Genomic DNA, 21469 nt, shown 5'->3' on the forward strand with positions numbered 1-21469 from the left:
CCCTAGTGGGATGTCATATTTCTTTATATCGACGCAACATTTAACTGTCCGGTATTTAACCCTACAAACTGAGATGCAGGCTATTTTTTTTCTTTTAAAAATTTAAAATTATGCATTTGACTTTGCAAATGAAATATATCCAAATGGTACCTGGATCATTATTTTTTTTTGTGTGTGTGCGGCCCTCAGTGGAAAATGTTGGACACCTCAGGTTTGGGACATCAGGATCGCCTTCAGTGTCAGTGTCAGTGCATTCTGTGCACAAGCTAATGAAGCGTATTCACATCTGTGTGCAGTCTTGTATGCGTGTGTACTTCAATAACAGGTCAGGGATTTCACCGCATAATGTGTGTGCCTGGGCATGATTTGGAGTGCAGGTCTGGATTGTATGCAGATCACGCTCCTCATGCTACAGCCGCTCATCCTTTGTGTCGGCCCTTCCGTCAGCTGTTGACTTCCTAAGTGTCTCAGACAGCCGTCTTTCTGTCTGTGCCTCTGTCCACTGCCTTGTCCCGCTCACATTTCTGAAGTCCACTGACTGCTAATGGCCTTGTTCTCACAAAGAGCCCACTCTGTGGCCACTTGGCAGGACCAGGCCGGGGGCCAGGGACAACCAGGACGAGCGCCAGAGGGAGGGGGGGAGTGAAGCCAGTAGTAACACCCGGTACTGCCCGCCTCTCTATACTCATGTCACGCTTGTGTGACTGCCTATTCTCTGTGCTCGTTACAACTGTCCTTCCCAATTAGCGCTAATAAGTGAGGATGAACGAGCATTGTGTGCCCAAACACCCCTGCCTCGCATACGCACAAACACATTTGTTCACAAAACACACTCATGGCGTCAACCCTTAAGGTGCAGAGTAGACAGCAAAATCCTTCTAAGAATTCTCACTTTCTCTAAGGACTCGATCGGATGCTTACTGAATCAATAAGATGGTTTCCTGCAGCAGAGTTTACTAACGTCACTCCAACACTAGAGTCACAGGCAAAAAAATATAGCAGTATGTCCAAAGTGTGGCTCAGGGGTGATGTGTGGCCCGCAGCTTGAGTTTTGTTGGCCCGCAGCATATTGTTGAAATAAATAAATAAAAAACAATGATAACAATGTAAAAAAAATCAAAGAAATGTAATACAATGAAAAAAATCTAATTTTTTTATACTAATACAGTGAAATATCGATTTACAAACTCAATTGGTTCTCCAAAATTGTCCGCAAACCAAAAAGTTTGTACAGTGAAGCAGAGTTCCCCATAAGAATCAATGTACCAAACCATACTAGCTTTATTTTCAACTCCCTTCAAAATAAATAATAATTTGGAGTGTTAACAAAAGTCCCTCTTTTAGTAAAAATTTGCATAGTTTGAAGACACTTTAATGTATATATTTACTGTATATATCGTATGTACCAAACTAACATAACATCCATCGTTTTTTTTATCCAAAAAACACAACATTACAGCAAGCATAAATGTCTCCACACTAGTGCTGTCCCAATATCAATATTTTGGTATCAGTACCAAAATTATTTCTGTACTTTTAGGTACTTTTTGATACTTTTCTATACAAAAGCCACCACAAAAATTGGAATTATTGGCTTTATTTTAACAAAATAGTCTTACAGTACTTTAAACATACTTCCAACATATTTCCTTGAATTGCCGCCGGACATGTAGTATGCGCCTGCCTTGAATTACTGTCCAACTCGCTTCGCAAAATAATTAGCGCATGCTTAGTATTACCGCCGGGTCAAACTCGTGACGTCACAAGTGACACTTCGCCTGTGATCATTTTCAAAATGGAGGAGGCTGATTTCAATATCGGTAATTTGAAATTGCATAAAGGGAAGAAGATTAAGAGCTATTCAGTAGGATTTAACGTCCAAGCTATTGAATACCGGTATGCTAAAAAGAACAGTAAGCAGCTATGTTTTATTAATATACCGTAGCTACGTGTGTCAAATATAAGTCATTAAATGACTCCCGCCTCCTGGTGGTAGAGGGCGCTAGTGATCCTTCTTGCGACTACTCGGTTGCAAAAGAAGTGACAATGAGTGACTTGATATGAGCTGGGACAGATATGACGCGAGTGGTGCACGGAGCAGAACGGGAGGGGGAGTTGTCCGAGGGTAATTCTGTCGTCGCAGAGCACTTGAGGAGCTGAGCTAACCAATAGCGGCAGTCTGATAGCAGTTTTCTGCTTCAATCGAAGCAGGAGGTAATAAAGGAAAATCTCCATCGAGACAGAGAAACTTTTAAAACTTAAGAAAGATAACAAAGACTTCTATAAACAAGTTATCAATGCTTTTGATCAGAAGGAGCTGGCATGGACTTCATGTATAAGTAAAGGTAGACCATAATAACGTTTTTTTTTATTAAATGGGCTTTTCATGATGGTATCCTTACATCACACTCAAATTTTTACTGCATGCCTTTGGTAAGTGCCGGAGTGAGAAGAGGTTTTAAAATAATTAACGCATGCTTACCTTTACCGCATGCCTTTGGTAAGCGCCGGAGTGAGAAGAGGTTTTAAATTAATTAGCGCCCCGGCGGCAATTCAAGGAAATACGGTATGTTTCTTATTGCAATTTTGTCCTTAAAAAAAAATAGCGAACATACAAGAAAACTCATCTTTTAGTAGTAAGTAAGCAAACAAAGGCTCCTAATTTCGCTGCTGACATATGCAGTAACATATCGTGTCATTTTATTATTTTGTCAAAATGATTAAGGAAATGAGTTGTTAATCTACTTGTTCATTTGCTGTTAATATCTGCTTACTTTCTCTTCTAACATGTTCTGTCTACACTTCTGTTAAAATGTAATAGTCACGTTGTTGTTGTCGGGATGCTTTACATTAGTTTTAGATGATACCACACATTTAGGTATCAATCTGATACCAAGTAGTTACAGGATCATACATTGGTCATATTTGAAGTCCTCATGTGCCCAGCGACATATTTCCTGAGTTTTTTAAACATGATATAATTAAAAAAAAAAAAAAAAACGAAAGAAGATGTGATGATAAAAACTATTGACGTGATCATAGTAATATTGAAGAGATACGCTCCCCTACATGGTATCATTCCAGTGGATGTTAGGTGTAGATCCACCAATGGCGTTTGTTTACATTGTCACTCCGGTAAAGTACGGTGTGTAGTGAAGCATGTTTAGCTATTCCTCGTCCTGCAGGGATGATACCTCTTCCGGTGGGCGTTTCAATGTTTATCGTTAGTTTTTAAGCCAAAATGCGTCTGTTCTCCCTTTTATGTCTACACACATTGTCTGTTTGTAAGTACTCTGTGATTGTGCGCTATCGAACATGCTCGCCGGCTCCTAAACCAGCAATGTCATGATGTGACAAAAGACGAGGATGCGAGGGGGTGTTGGACCGGTACCTTTCAGAAGCAGTATAACCGAACAAGATTCATTAGTATAGTGGTACTATTAATACCGGTATACCGTTGAACCCTACTCCACACACACACACACACCACGCACACACACATGCACACACACACACACACACATACGTTCTTAGGCCACCTTTTGGGTCACATGGAAAAAAATACCACTTTAGGGGACACCGCTTTCTGAATGGTTTAGAAAGAAGCTGAAAACATGTTTAGATGCGGGGGAGTCCCCTAATCACCAATGGCACTTAAAATTTGTGATTTAAGCATATTTTGTCCAGACCTGATTTTTACCTGCAGTTGGGGGACAAATATAGTGGTACTATATTAATACCGGTATACCGTTGAACCCTACTCCACACACATACACACACACGCACACACACATGCACACACACACACACACACACACACATTTTGTTGGTACTCTCCAATACAAATACACAAAAAACAGAAAATCATTTTACCTCATGTTTGAAAATATTTGTAGCATAGTTGAACACTCTGGGAGTTGCAGAGTTATAAACAAGCAGTGGCTTCACAAACTAGCACTGTAAGGGTCCTTCTTCATGTTGTGGCCCAGTATTGATTTGTCATTCGCTGTAATAAAGGTCTGTTCTTTTTTTTTTTTTGGGGCATCTTTTTGGGTCTCATCACAATTAAAAACTTGCTGCGGAAAAAATCCTCCTTCGGTTCGATGATAAAATCCATGACCAAAAGCTGCCGCAAGCCAGAGAGCTAAACTATACTAAACAAAAATATAAACGTGTTGAACTCAAAGATCTAAAACTTTTACTGCATTCATCAAAATACATATTCCTCTTGAATATTGTTCACAAATCGGTCTAAATTTGTGTTTGTGAGCATTTTTATTTGCCAAGATAATCCATCCCACCTCACAGGTGTAGCATATCAAGATGCTGATTAAACAGCATGATTATTGCACAGGTGTGCATTAGGCTGCCCACAATAAAAGGGCACTCTGCAATATGCCATTTTATCACAGAGCACAATGCCACAGATGTTGCAAGTTTTAAGGGAGCGTACAGTGTCCACCAGAGCAGTTTCCCATGAATTGAATGTTAATTTTCTACCATAAGCCGTCTCCAAAGGTATTTCAGAGAATTTGGCAGTACATCAAACCGGCCTCACAAGCGCAGCCCACATGTAACCACACCAGCCCAGGACCTCCACATACAAAAGGTGCATCTCAGCCCCATGTTGCAAGGATCTGCTCACAGATCTGCGTGAGACAAATAGTGGTCACACCAGATGCTGACTGCTTTTCTGACTCCCCATATCCCCATTAAAGCAAAACTGCATTTTTTACAGTGGCCTTGTATTGTGGGCAGCCTAAGGTACACCTGTGCCATAATCATGCTGTTTAATCATCATCTTGATATGCCACACCTGTTAGGTGGGATGGTTTATTTTGGCCAAGAAGATGTGCTCACAAAATTTTTTAGACAGATTTGTGAACACTATTTGAGAGGAATTGGTATTTTGTATAAGTATTAAAAGTTTTTAATCAAAAAAACAAGTGTTGTGTTTCTATTTGTGTTCCGTATTAGCTAAAACACAAACTCAAAGTGGTTGTCGAGCAACTTGAAGCTATACAGCAAGACTCTGTGAGTTTGGACACATTTAAAGCGTTTCTGATCACACAAAGTGATCTCTAGGACAGGCAGACACAGCTCTGATTGACCCAAGGTTCGACGTCCGTGGAAATAAACTTGTCAAAAGTGCTGAAGCTGTCAAAGCTGCGCCTGTGCGTACAGGATGTGATGAAGGGGTCGCCGCCTCCTCAAATTGGCCGTTCCAAACTATAAAGTTGTGTTTACTATCAGTGGGCATGTTGCTTGTGATCTGCTATGAATGCAATTACAATTGATAACTGGCGCAGAATGCCTTATTGAAATCAGGCTTTTTCCTGTACTGAGTGGCTTTCTTCATGGAAACATTCATTTACTGCTTATTCTTTATCGTGCTCCTACCTGTGGGGTTTTGCTTTGCTTTAAAACGTGCAGAAGGCATATACTACTTTTTTGGGCATTTTTTAAGCAGTCCTGTGGTGCATCTACAATGGAAACCACTTTTTTACAGTGCCAAAAGATTCACTGTGTGAGAGTGTACTGGCATTGTTCAGATGCAAGACAACGCATACTGCAAGAATATATACGAAAATACAACCATTACACAAATGCCAGCAGAAACCTAAATGCATCAATTTCATTTATTTTAAATAGCCGTTTGGTCATCCAGCAGCTAAATAATTATAAAAGGATATTGCTGAATAGCCAGTATGTCTAATATTTCAAATTTTTGACAGTCCATGTATGTTGACAAGTACACGTAGGACAGAGCTACAGTACGATCGCCTACTTTCTCACAGCTATTTCTGTGCAACTATCAATTTGCACACACATTTCAGACGTGCTAAATAAAGTCGCAAAAGAGCTTCCACAGAACAGTTTTTGTCTTGCTAAATCACACTGTCTGTACTAAATATTTGTATTTGCATTTTCTCCTCCCAGTATTGTGGCTGCGCTGATCAGCATATATTCTGCATATCCATGAAGACAGACACGCTAAATGGATTGCGCCCCTTATTTTGCTCACTTAAAGGGGAACATTATCACAATTTCAGAAGGGTTAAAACCAATGAAAATAAGTTCCCAATGGCTTATTTTATTTTTCGAAGTTTTTTTCCAAATTTTACCCATCATGGAATATTCCGAAAAAAGGCTTTAAAGTGCCTGATTTTCGCTATCTGTGAAGCCACCGTCCATTTTCCTGTGACGTCATCCAGTGATGCCAATACAAACAAAATGGCGGATAGCACAGCAAAATATAGCGACATTAGTTCGGATTCAGACTCGGATTTCAGCGGCTTAAGCGATTCAACAAATTACGCATGTATTGAAACGGATGGTTGGAGTATGGAGGGAGATAGCGAAAATGAAATTGAAGAAGAAACTGAAGCTATTGAGCAAATATCTGTTGACGCTATTCGCTCAATAAATAGCCTGTTAGCATCGATTAGCTGACAGTCATGCTGTGACCAAACATGTCTGATTAGCACATAAGTCAATAACATCAACAAAACTCACCTTGGTGATTTCGTTGACTTTATCGTTGGAAATGCATCTGAGGATATCCATACATCTCTGTGCCATGTCTGCCTTAGCATCGCCGGTAAAATGTGCAGACCAAACGATCGGGACTTTCGCATCTTGTGACACTGGAGCAACTTAAATCTGTCGATTGGTAAGTGTTTGTTTGGCATTAAATGTGGGTGGAGGTAAAGGCTGGATGCAAATATAGCTACAAATGTACATACAGCTAGCCTGAATAGCATGTTAGCACCGATTAGCATGATGCCGTGCTAATCGATGCACACTCCATGTAAATCAGTGGTTCCCAAAGTGGGCGGTACCGCCCCCCTGGGGGCGGTGGAAAGATCTGGGGGGGCGATGAGGAAGAAGGGGGCGGTAGGGGGGCGGCAGTCCGAAGTCGAAGTCAGAAGTTCGAACGTTTGTTTGACGATTTGTACACAACACGTGCAGCAGGACGAGTCAGTGGACGACGCATCAGGGTCCGGTTACCACACGCCGCTCTGGCCCAGTCAGATCCGACAGCATAGACTACAAAAGCAAAAGCTCAGGTTTGTAATTTCAAGCTTGTAATGTTCAGAATTTTATCTTATAATAAAAACCGCATTCTGGCGGTCAACATCACCTTGAGTTCAAGTCAACATGAAACTGGGGACTCGCCAGAACACGCCGTGTTGTGTTGTGTTGAGCTGGTTAGGGTGGTATTTACCATTCTATGTTGCTGAAACAGTTAAAACTGCTAAAAAATAAATTGGTTTACTAAATTGGGTTTTATTTGTGAAATACACATTTGTGTTTAACCTTTCTCTTTTCAAATTGCAGCATACCAAATATCAAGAAAGAGGTGTTTGTTTCCATATGTGTCTGTGGGGGGCTAGGAATTCACTGGAGAGCCAAGGGGGCGCCAGCCTGCAAAAGTTTGGGAACCATTGACGTAAATCAACTTGAATCCGTCCCTGATCGTGTTGTTACACCCTCCGACAAAACACCGACGAGGCATGGAAAACAGTCGAAAAAACGGAAAAAACAGAGCTGATTTGACTTGGTGTTTGTAATGTGTTTGAGAAAATGGCGGATTGACTACCTATGTGACGTCAAAACGTGACGTCATCGCTCCGAGTGCGAATAATAGAAAGGCGTTTAATTCGCCAAAATTCACCCATTTAGAGTTTGGAAATCGGTTAAAAAAATATCAAGGTATATATTGACGCTTACATAGGTCTGGTGATAATGTTCCCCTTTAAGAGAAACTATCCTCTGCACAAGAGTTTTTAGTTAATAGATCAGCTTTGCGTGTGATATCAAGTTTGCACGTTTTAATACACACAAACCTTCAGTTCATCAGTTTCGTTGTCCTTATTAATAAAGTTTTGCCTTTAAATATTATGAAAAATATAAAAACATCAAAGATATCAAAATGGATCACAACCTATTTTATCCATTACTATTAATCTATGCTATGTATAACCTACTGAATGCATTATGTTTATATTTATTTAAATTATATATTTGCGTTCTTGTGGTATTAATTTGGATAAAATGTGGACGTCGGAACTAGATTTATTTGATGAAGGGATGGGTACTGAATTTGATACTTTTTTAGGTACCCACCAAAGTCACTTAAACTTGGTGTCATATTCATATTTACACAATTGCCCATGCCAACAAAGCAATTGGAAGGCACTTGAAATTAGAGTACGGCTCCGTTTTTCAAAATATCTCTGCCCGATGCTAATTTACGTTGGTTTCGCCGTATACATGCTTCCGATATGGATAAACTATTTTGTAATATTATATCATTAGAATATTATATAAATATACTGTATGTATATATTTATAAATATATTAATAAATGCACTTAACATAGTTATATATGTATATATACATACATAAATACATTAATAAATGCACTTAACATAGTTATATATGTATATATACATTTATGTATATATATATATATATATATATATATATATATATATATATATATATATATATATATATATATATATATATATATATAAATATATATGTTAGGTCAGGAAAAAACACAAGAGGCTATATCATACCTACAAGCCTGTTTCGCAGGTTTCCCTGAAACCTGACCTAACGTATATTCCACTCTATGTGTATTTGCATTGTATAATGGATAAACTAGACAAACATATATATATATATATATATATATATATATATATATATATATATATATATATATATATATATATATATATATACACACACACACATACTATTTTGAATGTAGTTATTTTTTTGTGCAAGTTGAAGGTTGTTATTACTATTACTTACATACACTATATTACAATCATAATATGTATGTTCTTGTTCGTAAGCAGTCATAATGGTGCATATTACCCAAAATGCACATAATTTTGCTGACATTTCTGATGTATAAGCAGTAAATATTGGAGCTTCTATAGTACCCTCAAAGGCGCCTGCTGCTTAGCAGCGCTTGACTCGCTGGACTACAAAAACGGGATGCATTAGTGTAAATTGCATACAGGCGGAAGAATGAACTGCTGCAGTGTATACGAGCATAACGCTTTAAAAACTATTTATTTTCAATGAGGTCGGGGCAAAGAACCGTCAGGAACAATCATATGTGTTTTTTCCAAGTAGAGCTTGGAGGACTTAGTCAAGCTCGGCTGTGCTCAGCTATTTATTGCTGCGGCTTGTTTATTGTCATGCAGAATGCATTAAAGTAAGATTCCTCCCTTATTTAAAAATGTGCTGCTGAAGATTAGTGGCCCTGCCAAACGCCGTGGAAACACTTAATTGATTTCCTTTGGACTGTTTACCTCTACTGTAGCTCTCCCGGAGCCAAGCCTTGCTCACTCCTGCACACACAAACACACATACAGCACAATCCACTGACGCCAACGCAGGCCTGCCAAGAGCCTCATTAGTATTCACAGCGGTGGCATTTGCCAGCCAGAGCGTTGCCGTGGTGATGCTGCCCACACAAGTGATGATAAATGGCAGCTTTCGGCTTCTACACAGAGCGGAGTAGGTAGCCGAGGAGATGCTGGCCTGTACCCAACGGCTAGCAAGGCCTCATCCCGAAGCCGGGCAACCGACGCAACACCAGCTTAGGGCTGCTTGAAGGCTTTGGGTGCTGGAGAGTGGAGGGTAAGAGGTGTGTGTGTGTGTGTGTGTGTGTGTGTGTGTGTGTGTGTGTGTGTGTGTGTGTGTGTGTGTGTGTGTGAGAGGGGGAAGGAGAAGAGTTCATGTTGGGCAAGTGTGTGCTTCAACCTATTATTGTTGGCCGATAAAGGCATGTCAGTTTCAGTATTTCTCAAAAGTGTGTTGTTCTTTTCTTGTTTTCACTTGCATGGTAAGCTGATCAGAAGTAGAAATATTTGACCTGAAAACTTATACAAGTAAACCATTTTTTGGGGGGGGGGGGTGGAAGAAAGTTATGGATTACAAATGAAATAAAAATAAAATGATCTGTTCTGCGTTTTTTTTTAATAAACCACTTTATTCAATGTGTATTCATTTTGTTTATATGTAGCAGGGGTTTAACGGCTAATCGATATAACGATAGATGTATTTATATTTCAAAACTTCCAGTATATGGGTCTGTGCTCGGCAATTTTATCTTCCCAGAGATAATGTAGGTATCGATCAAGATCGTTTTTTAAAAGGAAATTGATCGATTTTATCGATACTAGAAAAACGAAAACATTGAATTTAAAGGTGAGCTTAATTTTTTATGAATTTTGCCTATTGTTCACAATCGCTATGACTTATGAGGGAAATGACGACGGATATTTTTTTATGAATGCATTCTAAATAGTCCAATCCCCGTGTCCATATGAGTTGGGAAATTGTGTTAGATGTAAATATAAACGGAATACAATGATTTGCAAATCATTTTCAACCCATATTCAATTGAATGCACTACAAAGACAAGATATTTGATGTTCAAACTCATAAACGTTATCTTTTTTGGCAAATAATAATTAACTTAAAATTTCATGGCTGCAACACGTGCCAAAGTAGTTGGGAAAGGGCATGTTCACCACCGTGTTACATCACCTTTTCTTTTAACAACACTCAATAAACGTTTGGGAACTGAGGAAACTAATTGTTGAAGCTTTGAAAATGGAATTCTTTCCCATTCTTGTTTTATGTAGAGCTTCAGTCGTTCAACAGTCCAGGGTCTCCGCTGTCGTATTTTACGCTTCATAATGCGCCACACATTTTTGATGGGAGACAGGTCTGGTCTGCAGGCGGGCCAGGAAAGTATCCACACTCCTTCTTTACGATGCCACACTGTTGTAATACTTGTCTTGCTGAAATAAGCAGTGGCGTCCATGACAACGTTGTTTGGATGACAACATATGTTGCTCCAAAACCTGTATGGACCTTTCCGCATTTTTGGTGCCTTCACAGATGTTTAAGTTACCCATGCCTTGGACACTAATACACCCCCATACCATCACAGATGCGGGCTTTTGAACTTTGCGCCTATAACAATCCGAATGGTTATTTTCCTCTTTGTTCTGGAGGACACCACGTCCTCTGTTTCCAAATTTAAATTGAAATGTGGACTAGTCAGACCACAGAACACCTTTCCACTTTGCATCAGTCCATCTTAGATGAGCTCGGGCCCAGCCAAGCCGGCGATGTTTCAGGATATTGTTGATAAATGGGTTTGGCTTTGCATAGTAGAGTTTTAACTTGCACTTACAGATGCAGCGACCAACTGTAGTTACTGACAGTGGTTTTATGAAGTGTTCCTGAGCCCATGCGGTGATATCCTTTACACACTTATATTGGCTTTTGATGCAGTATTGCCTGACGGATCAAAAGTCCGTAATATCCTCGCTTACATGCAGTGATTTCTCCAGATTCTAAACTTTTTGAGGATTTTACGGACCGTAGATAGTAAAATCCCTAAATTCCTTGCAATAGCTCGTTGAGAAATGTTGTTCTAAAACTGTTCGACAATTTGCTTACAAAGTGGTGACCCTTACCCCATACTTGTTTGTGAATTACTTAGCATTTTATGGAAGCTGATTTTATGTTTCTGGTTGTACTTACTTGTTTATTTTGTCACCATGGTTACTCGTTGATTTTACCTGCCGCTAGCTCCTGACGCGCACCTGTGTTGTGATTACTTTCTTTATTCAAGCCTGCCTTCTCCCGTCAGTCTTTCCAGTCTCTGTGCTAAGTATTAGCCTTAGCTTCCCGTGCGTTCAGCACGTTGATCTTTTGTTCATTTCTGTCCTTTTAGTATTCTGTATCATTTATTAAATCACCCTACCTTTACGTTTTCGTTTGGAGTGTCCTTTGCATCCTTGGGGAGAACAAAAACGCGTATCACCATGCGATTAATTGTGTGACACAATTAATATGTATATATATATATATATATATTAATTGTATATATATATATATATATACTTGTGTATATATATATATATATATATATATATAAAGGGAATAAGCGGTAGAAAATGGATGGATGGATATATATATTTATATATATATATATATATATATATATATATATATATATATATATATATATATATATATATGATTTATTTTGTATTTTTTCAGTTGATTTGTTTAATTGTGTGCATTTAAAAGAGAGAGTTATATAAGCGAGTCCAGTACACCAAAATGATCCTTCAATAAATATAGATTGTATTTATTTTTTACTACATTAAAATATAGCCACTCTAGCCTCTGGTGAGGGTGGTCGCACTCTCCGTTCCCTCCTTCCCTGCTTGCTCTCTTTGTCTTTGTCCTTGTCTGAACTTTTTTAAAAGCCTCTTTCTTTGCGCTGTCCTCTAATCCAAATTTCAATATGAATATGATCAGCTGGACTCTTAACGCAATTGACACAGTCTTTTTGACAAGAAAAAGAGGTTTCGGGGAGCCTGGCTGCCCTGATGGAACCATCGCTGCAGGTTACGTGCGGGACTCCTGGAACTCATGGAGGACGATGTGCCTCTCAGCCCTTTCCATCGAGGACGTCGAAGACATCTACCTATTTGGAGCTGTGATCACGGGACACTTGCTGATTGGGCTGGGCATTGCTCTGGTGTATCGACAAATTCGGAAGACGATGGCAGCCACTCAATGGGCCCAACGGCTGTTCAACGCAATGGAAGGATTGGGTCCAGCTGTGGGAACACAGACTGGAGCGATTTCTGAGTTGAATCGCAAAATAGATCTCATCTTGGAAAAGTTTGCAGAGGAGGAATAATTAATTGGAATGAAAGAAAATCCAGCATAGACAACAGAGGAGATAAGTCACTATTTTGTCTTCTCGAAGAAAAACAACTTTTTTATCTACGATTTGGACTCCCTGAATGGCCTTGATACGGGAACAGGCTGTTCTGAAGAAAATCTCCCAAAGATTCCTCAAAGATAGACGCTTTTGACCTTCCTCTTTGTCAACAACATCTGTAGCCGAACTTTATCGGCCTCAGTCATACAAAAACACTCATCATCTCTCCCAAGTTAATTGGGCATATACGCACACATAATCCCCACCCTTGAAATCAACGCCTTCACCACCGCTTAATTCCTCTGGGGCTGCGGATGGCTGAGCGGCGCTTAAGAGCGACAGCGGGCCTCCTCAAACCCACCCCTCCCTCTGTTGCAAGTTGGTGTGATATATGTATGTTTAATGTGTGCCATGCTATGTGAGGTTTTTTCCTTGGAATCAGTCTAGACCCCTCCTAGGGTCTAGCCCAGGGGTAGGGAACCTATGGCTCTAGAGCCAGATGTGGCTCTTTTGATGACTGCACTTGGCTCTCAGATAAATCTTAGCTGACATTGCTTAACACGATAAGTAATGAATAATTCCGCTGGTAATCACAGTGTCAAAAATAAAGTTCAAAATATAAAACATTCTCATGCATTTTCATCCATCCATTCGGTTACTACCGCACCTGTTCAAGAAGTCGCATTAATGGTAAGAAGTATTTTATTTATTTTTGGTTAGCCTCAGACTAACGATGTTATTAAAAAGAATAAGAGACTTATTATACTCTAAAAATGTTGGTCTTTCTTAAAAATGCACGCATATAGTTGTATTCAGTGTTTAAAAAAAAAAACATGATATGGCTCTCACGGAAATACTTTTAAAAATATTTGGCTTGTATGGCTCTCTCAGCCAAAAAGGTTCCCTACCCCTGGTCTAGCCTTAGACTGATATGTTTTTACCCCCCCCCCCCCCCCCCCCCTCTCCTAATGTCACCCTTTTCTCTTCTTTTTAAGGAGCGCTGGAGGTGGCTGATCCATCGGCGGTCTCGTTTTGTCCCCCCCTGTAACGTATGTCTGCTCTTAGCGGGACTGTGCCGAAAATGTAATTTCAGTTCTGATGTGTCTTGTACATGTTGGAATGGACAATTAAAGGATTTCTTTCTTTCTTTCTCTTTCTTTCATTATGCAAACATAGCAATAGCATGACATATAGCAGGGACAGTCAAATAAATTGCCACATTTCCAGAAAGCTGAGGACCAAGGGGCAGGACTTCTCCCATGTCTGTCCTTCTTATTCTGTATATTCCAGAGAAGCAGCATCTACAGTAGACATTTAATTTTGGTCGATTTATTTTATCAGAGTTCCAGGAGCGTATTATGTTTTTAATGAATTTCAGCAAAAAAAATGGACACAGACATTTTCTATGACAGCATTCTGTTTTTTAGGAATATGCTGGAAAAATGTGAGTTTGTCGCAAGTGTTTTCAAGTGAACTCGCAGGCCAATAATACTCCAAATGATGAAAAAGAAAGCACCCAAAACTTAACCTTGAGGGTCACCACTACTATAACTGAAAAAGTTAAACATTTAGCCACTGACTGCTTCTCAAGTAAACAAGGTACAGCAACACTTTACATAAATCACACAATTTAAAAAAAAAAAAAAAAAAAAACTGCCAGAAAGGAGATGACTTAAAGAGGTTGTTTGAGGAACATGTCAGTTATCTAGACCAGTGGTTCTCAATCTTTTTTCAGTGATGTACCCCCTGTGAACATTTTTTTAATTTAAGTACCCCCTAATTAGAGCAAAGCATTTTTGGTTGAAAAAAAGAGAAAAATAAGTAAAATACAGCACTATGTGATCAGTTTCTGATTTATTAAATTGTATAACAGTACAAAATATTGCTCATTTGTAGTGGTCTTTCTTGAACTATTTGGAAAATAATATATAAAAATAACTAAAAACTTGTTGAAAAATAAACAAGTGATTCAAATATAAATAAAGATTTCCACACATACTAGTAATCATCAACTTAAAGTGCCCTCTTTGGGGATTGTAATAGGGATCCATCTGGATTCATCAACTTCATTCTAAACATTTCTTCACAAAAAAAAAGAAATCTTTAACATCAATATTTATGGAACATGTCCACAAAAATGTAGTTGTCAACCCTGAATATTGTATTGTTGTATTTTTTTTCACAGTTTATGAACTTACATTCATATTTTGTTGAAGTATTATTCAATAAATATTTTTATAAAGGATTTCTGAATTGTTATTATTAGAATATTTGAAAAAAAATCTCACGTACCCCTTGGCATACCTTCAAGTACCCCCAGGGGTACGCGTACCCCCATTTGAGAACCACTGATCTAGACCACAAGTCTTGACCCCAGTGTTCTATGTTTGCTTGCAAGGTTAAAATGTCAATGCAAGAATCTGACAATGGGTTTTCAGGGGTCCAAGTTCTTCTATACAACAGACGAGCACTCTAGTGTCTTAGGAATTTGCTACAAAAATGTTTGTCTCCTAAGTTTTGAACAAAACTCAGGGGCTGGCGTGGCTGAAGGTTGAGCCGTTTCAGCCTCAAATCAACATAATTTTCTGGCACTCAACTGCACTTGCCTTCTTCCCCGGGAATGCATGCATGAATGAAGATGCGGAGCAAAAAATATAAAATAAGATAAAAAGCAAGTCAACTAGAGACAGGTGATGTTATTTCACACATTATGATGCATTAATCCCTTTGGAATCATTGGGAGGTAGCTGATATTTTCCAACAGCAACTTCAATGCAAACAGCCCGTTTCCTTCTTGTGGGTGTGTGTGTGGGTATGTGTGTGTTTGGTAAATAATGATAATTGGATTTCAGGTAATAGCCTGTTCAAGAAATGTGCATTTTCGGACAGTCAATCAATGGGATGCATGGTTCCACTACTAGGAAGAATAACAAAGCCCTTAAATAACACTTCTCAAACTGTGAATGGAGTCTATATAGTGGTACGCCAAAATAATCTCTCAATTAAATATTTAAACACAGTGTTATTACTGTGTGTAATGTTACAGTGGCCAAAAATATTAAACATACCGTATTTTCCGGATTATAAAGCACACCCATAAAATGTTTTTTCTCCATATATTACCGTAGCCGCACCGGACGATAAGCCGCAGATACAGTATGTACTGTAAATTGTAAAATATGTTATTTACATGGAAACATTCTGTAAATTTTTATTTACATACATTAATTGTTTCCAAACGGTGCCTGCAAACACATCAGTAAAATGGTTGATCAAACAAAACAGAAGTCACTGTCATGGACCTACTAGTTGCGGAAGCTTGCTCTCCAAACAGCTCAGCAAACTCAATAAGTCATTGTGGTCATCTAAAACTTTGTCGTCGTCTTTGTTTTCTCCCGGCAATCATATTTCCTTCTCCAACAACTCTGCAAGAAAAGACACATGGTCAAACATTTAAATATATATTGCAGCCTACTGAGATAATACCCTTTAAAACAGGTTACAAAGTTTTGTAGTTTGGCTGCCGGAGTATGTGGTACACTATTGTGTCATATCTGGTTATATTATTTTCCCAAAACTGTTGTTAATCCACTTGCTAATTTACTGTTAATGTCCGGTTCATTTATCTTATAACATGTTTCTATTTACACTTCTGTTGAAATTTTAAGACGATTTATTGTTCAGTTGTTTGGATACTTTACATTATTTTTATGCAATACTACAAATGTTGTACTACAATACCATATGGTACTATACGATACTACGAATACAAAAGTAGTTAAAGGGTCCGTACTGGTCATTTCAATGCTGGTACTAATACTTCAAATTTTCAAGATCATTAAATTATTAGATTTTTTTTTTGATCACAATTATATTTAGACAAAAACACTGGATGACAGCGCAACAAAATCTCTTAAATATTCATATTATTTTCTTATTCCCTTTTATTTTAAGCAAAACTAAGTCAATATTGCAAAACAACTAATTATGTGCAAAAACTACTATTGAATGTATTTTAAATATATATAGTTTTTCCTTAAAGCCCTCCTGTATCCAGGTACTTATTTCCTAAGTTTGTAAACAATAACAAAAAAGACAACAACAAAAAAGATTGTGCTCGAGTAAAAAAATATCGATCTAATCACTGTTGTATTGTATATGAGAAAGTTAAAAAGAGTACCAATGATTGTGACACACACACTAGGTGTGGCGAAATTATTCTCTGCATTTGACCCATCCCGTTGTTCACCCCCTGGGAGGGGAGCAGCAAGCAGCAGCGGTGGCCACGCCCAGGAATAATGTTGATGCTGAGTGCCAAGCAGGGAGGCAATGGGTCCCATTTTTATAATCTTTGTTATGACTTGGCCAGGGTTTGAACTCACAACCTACCAATCTCAGGGCGGACACTCTAACCACGAGGCCACGGAGTAAGCCGATATATCGATTGTGTATCTTTACTGTCAATATTTGTATCAACCCATACATTCAAAAGCCATAGTTTAGCAGTTAGCATTGCTATGACGATGGGATTAAGAGCCAAATTGATGTAATTTCTATTGCAAAACCCTATTTAGAACGACGACCACAGTGGCTTGCAGATCTCTGCCAAGGCACAGTCATGTAGTTTACCTCAACACCTTTGTCGATACCCACCTTCTGTATGTGCCTAAAATGTATCACATGTATCATTCATACATTTCCATCCATTTTTTCTATTAACGGCTTCCTAATACTGTCATGTTGCCAACAACTGCAATGACTAAAATTAAAAATGACTCTGTTGCCAGATATATACTGCTACAGTTTATTTGACCTAATTCCTGTCTTTGCCAGCCTCAAATTCCAAACACAGCCACAATAGGAAACAGGAGCTGGATTAAGACTGTCGTGAGAAGGATTCGTTTTACCCTAAGGCCCCGTTTACACTAAGCCAGATAAGGTTATCCAGGGTAAATCACACCTAACCTTTTCTGTGTCCACACACAACAATGCCACCGTTTAAGACCCCTGCACCCCTCCGTCCGCCGGCGCAACGGGACCTAATACTGATGCGCGGAAAATGCACACGTCATAGTCATCGCCGGTGGGTTTTTTTGTGTGCAAGTTCTTAAATGTAACTTATCGGAACGATATCCAGTGTTGTGGTATTTCAATTAACAGGAATCTAGTGTGCTCTGGAGCCCTATTGTAGTGAATCACACCTGAGCCATCATAAATAAATCAAATCTTTATTAGAGACGTAAACAATGTGATAAAGAACATTTTACATCAATCAAACTAGGGATCTAGATATCTGGTCAGGACACTCCTCACTTTTTGCCTTCACCTTCTCTGTCCATTTGTTTTTGGTGACTTTATATCCTCTGGACCTAGACGTCGAGTGGCGGACAATAACTGATACAGTCCGCTTTGCCAGTCAAAATGCATTCACCGTTTTCCTCGACGGCCTGGTAATACAAAGCACACGCTACCTTTTTTATCACATTCTTGGAAACTCGGATTCTCATGGTTTCTCCTTCGACAAATGGACAACATTTTTCGCTAAGTAGAATCACAGCTGACACGGCCGGACATTCAAAAATGTTCTTGCCGTCTGAGAAGTGTTGTATCTGAAATAGCTGCAATCGCTTTCTCTTAAGGTATTCATGTGTGATTTCCATAAGTGTCTGTACATGTAGAAGAAGGAGAAACACGGGCATGTCTGCATAACTATCCTTCATATTTTTAGTGGTTAGCTCCGAGCTACGAAACTGCTTTATTATGAAGCTGGCTGTGGTGCCTTCTTTCTGATGTCACTTTCTGTGTGGGTGTGGTCTTTTTGGTGTCACTTCCTCTCCGAACTCACTTTGTAAAAGATCAATGAGTCCATACGATGGTTTAGTGTGGCTGAAACGGGGCTTAGGCTAAATAATTATTCGTTTAAAGGGTTGAACGACTTAGTGTAGACATGTCCTAATCACACACTGATTAGTGAACGTTTGTGTGAGAGGGTGAATGTGACGTATAATCTGATGCGCTTTAAATATCATTCAAGGTACAGTAATGCGCAAAATAAAAACAGACCAATTACTATTTATCATGATAACAACACAATAATTCTTCCACAGACTGCGAGTACAAACATCCTAAATTGAACTTGGGGATGAACAACCCACCCAAACCCCCCACCCTTGCACCCCTCACAAGGTGACCTGACCCTTCCAAAATCAAGCCTGATTACCCATCTCTAGGACACTAAGAAGCACCTTTACTTCAAAAGGAGCAGAGACAATCACGGCCGGGGCGGAGCGCTCTGCCCTGCGCCGTGGCGTTAGCCGGGCCAGACCGAACGCTCTCACCCAGGGGAGGGGGTCGAGGCTATTAAAAGATAAATGTATCTGTCTCTTCCATTATTCATGACGCAACGAGGTGGGGAGGGAGCAATAGTGCCAGAGGCTTAGCACAGCGGTGGATCCCCTCTCGGCCTCGTCAGGGCCAAGACCCCCACGGTCGCCTTTGCTCCCACAAGCATGAGAGGGTAAAGCTGGGTAGGAGCGGGGGGGTTTGGGGGTGGTCGATTTAGCAGCTGCTGCCCCGAGAGAGAGAGAGAGAGAGATAAAGTGATAACACGGGCAAGAGTGTCACAATAATTAATCATTTTGAAACAATTTGATATTATACAAATAACACAATTTTGCATTTTGAATTGTATCTTCACTTTGATTACTGGATTTTCACCTCAGAAGGAGCATCAATAATCTCTCGGCCGATGATTAGGTAAAATGGTTGAGGCAAATATTTTCGGAGACATATTGCACTTCTATGGCAGAGCGAGCTTTTGTGCGGGCTGTCTCTAATCTGCACCGAGAGAAGATTAGGATGACCCCCGTGTCACACATTTGGAGATGACACAGAGCGGAGAAAAGACAAACACTTCGCAGAGAACAACCGTCAAACAACTCCCACAGCTTAGCTTCAAGTGTGTATTTATTTACACTCTCAACAGAAAAATGTGTCTCTAACATTAAATTAAACACATTTATTGTATTTAGTCAGAGGCACCAAATAAAAAATAAAAAAAAACTATTGTGGTCAAAATGTGTTTTTTTTTTAACGATGATGAGCACATTTTTGTTTTACAATTGTTTGGAAAATGTTTTGAATTTGCATTTTAAATCTTCATAATCCCGTGAACCCTGAGCAAACATCCATCCATCCATTTCTACCGCTTATTCCCTTAGGGGTTGCGGGGGGGGCGCTGGTGCCTATCTCAGCTACAATTCGGCAGAAGGCGGCGTACACCCTGGACAAGTCGCCACCTCATCGCAGCTGAGCCAACATGTCACTCCTAAATGAACGTACTGCACAGTAGTATCCCAGGCCCGGTTAGTAATGGGTGACATGAAAACTAAATTGCAGGAAAATAAATACATTTCTTATTTTATTTTAATCCAGATGGCAACAATATTAACATAAAACACATTTAATTTGAAATACCGTAATTTTTGGAAGATATGTCACTACTTTGTCCCTACACTTTAGACCAGGGGTGTCTAACTCATTTTAGATGGGGGGGCCACATGGAGAAAAATCTACTCCCAAGTGGGCCGGATGGGTAAAATCCCGGCACGATAACTTAAAAATAAAGACACCTTCAGATTGTTTTCTGTGTTTAAAAATAGAAGAAGCACATTCTGAAAATGTACAAATCATAAAATTGTTGTTTTTTTACACTTACATGTTGCGGTTAATAGTATTCTATCTTTATTTTTTGTTTTTTATATTTTCTGAACGAATGATGTGCTAATGTTCATCAGTCAACTCAATGGTGTAGATTTTCAATTTATCAAGATAAAAAAATACCAAAATCAAATTACAGTATGCCATGTATGTAGTTTGATCATTTTCCTCGATTGATGTACTAACATCATGTGGTTGATTTTGTACATATGTACCATCATCTACAGCAGAAGTCGTCAACCTTTACCATTCAAGGAGCCATTTTGACCCGTTTCACATAATAAAGAAACTATGGGAGCCACAACACTCTTTTGAAATTTAAAATGAAATAACACAGCGTACACATTTTTGTTTTGCTTTGTGCTATGTATTAACCAGGGGTCTCAGACACACGGCCCGCACCTTAATTTGAAAATTTAATATAAGTGCAAGCTTTATCTGAATACCGCTTGACAACATCACATTTGCCAAACATCTCAATTTTTCCAGGAGACTACAGAGCTTCAGAGCAACCTTTCTCTCGACTGACTGCTGGTTTTCACCCAAAAACAACAATAATAAGGGCGTGCTATGATGACAATGTATTTAACGCCCTCTACAAACGTTACAAACAGTTTACCAGCCCATTTGTATGTTGTATGAGGCTTCTGCAGACACACATAGTAAGCGACTGCAAGGCATACTTACTGAACAGCCATACAGGTTACACTAAGGGTTGTGATATAAACAACTTTAACACTCTTACTAATATGCACCACACTGTGAACCCACACCAAACAAGAATGACAAACACATTTTGGGAGAACATCCGCACTGTAACACAATATAAACATGACAAATACCCAGAATCCCATGCATCCCTGACTCATCCTGGCTCCATTATACACCCCCGCCCACCTCAACCGACGCACGGAGGAAGGGGGTGGGTTAATTTGTATTCTTAGCAAACTCATCCCGCTGGCC

General features: G+C 39.2%; 1 long non-coding RNA gene across 1 annotated transcript; it reads left to right on the forward strand.

The window, feature by feature from the left end:
* Positions 1–9406: 9406 nt before the first annotated feature.
* Positions 9407–13934, forward strand: LOC133548787 (uncharacterized). The gene is made up of 2 exons (XR_009805967.1): positions 9407–9669; positions 13783–13934. It is a non-coding gene; the product is annotated as an uncharacterized LOC133548787 (long non-coding RNA).
* The last annotated feature ends 7535 nt before the right edge of the window (positions 13935–21469 follow it).

The sequence above is a fragment of the Nerophis ophidion genome, linkage group LG03, assembly GCF_033978795.1.
Source record: "Nerophis ophidion isolate RoL-2023_Sa linkage group LG03, RoL_Noph_v1.0, whole genome shotgun sequence".
Taxonomy (NCBI): domain Eukaryota; kingdom Metazoa; phylum Chordata; class Actinopteri; order Syngnathiformes; family Syngnathidae; genus Nerophis; species Nerophis ophidion.